Raw genomic sequence first — 1,279 nt, forward strand, 5'->3', positions numbered from 1 at the left:
ATCAATTTTGGAGACAAAAGTGACCTTGAAGGAATCAAAATATGGTCTTAACTTCTTTATCGACCACACTACTGCCATGCACGTTTTTTCAATCAGATTGTACTTCTCCTCTGTAGGCAATAGTTTCTTACTAATGTAATAGATAGCCTTTTCCACTCCAGCGGCGTCCGGTTGTACCAACATTGCTCCAACTCCTACATCTTCTACGGATAGATACAAGATTAGAGGCTCTCCTGGTCTTGGTGAACTAAGCACTGGTGGATTCATCAAGTATTTCTTTATGTGGTCAAAGGCCTTCTGGCAGTCCTCATTCCACTTGACCGGCTGATTCTTCTTCAGTAGCTTAAAAATTGGAGCACAGGTAATGGATAACCTCGAAATAAACATGCTGATATACTGGATCTTACCCAGGAAGCTTCTCACCTGACGTTCTGTTCTTGGCGGTTCCATGTCCTGAATGGCTTTTATTTTGTCTAGGTCAACCTCAATCCCATTAGGTCCTATAACGAAACCTAACAACTTCCCCTTTGTTACTCCAAATACGCACTTGGGATTGAGTCTCAAGTTGTACTGCTTGACCCGTGCGAAGAACTTTTCCAACATTTCCGCATGTTCTTCCTGCGTTTTTGTCATGATCACCATGTCGTCCACATATACTTCTAACCCTTTATGGATCATATCATGAAACAGTGTGGTAGCCATTCTCTGGTATGTTGCCCCGGCGTTCTTCAGTCCAAACAACATTACTCTATAACAAAATGTTCCGAAGTCCGTAGTGAAGGCTGTCTTGTGCTTGTCCACTAGGGCCATCAGTATTTGATTGTATCCGGAGAATCCATCCATGATAGAATAACATCCCATTCCGGCAGCACTGTCGATTAAAACATCTATGTGCGGAAGTGGAAAGTCATCTTTAGGTGAGGCTTTATTCAAGTCTCTGTAATCAACACAGACCCTTATCCTCCCATCTTTCTTCAGTACCGGGACTATATTTGCCAGCCATTCCGGATAATGAACTACTTCTAAAAATCCTACATCCAACTGCTTCTGGACTTCCGCTTTGATCTTGTCTTGCCATTCTGGTCTGACCCTTCTCCTTTTCTGCTTTACTGGCTTAAAACTCGGATCAGTAGGAATGAAGTGCTCTGCTATTGATCTGTCGATCCCTGGCATGTCCGCATAGCTCCAGCCAAATACCTCTGAATTTTTCTTGATACATTCTTGAAGATCTTGTCTGAGCTCAGGTTTAAAGTCTGATCCGATTTCGATTATTTTAGGA

This window comes from Jatropha curcas, chromosome 10 (assembly GCF_041381405.1).
Source record: "Jatropha curcas cultivar XTBG-Jc1 chromosome 10, XTBG_Jcur_1.0, whole genome shotgun sequence".
Lineage (NCBI taxonomy): Eukaryota > Viridiplantae > Streptophyta > Magnoliopsida > Malpighiales > Euphorbiaceae > Jatropha > Jatropha curcas.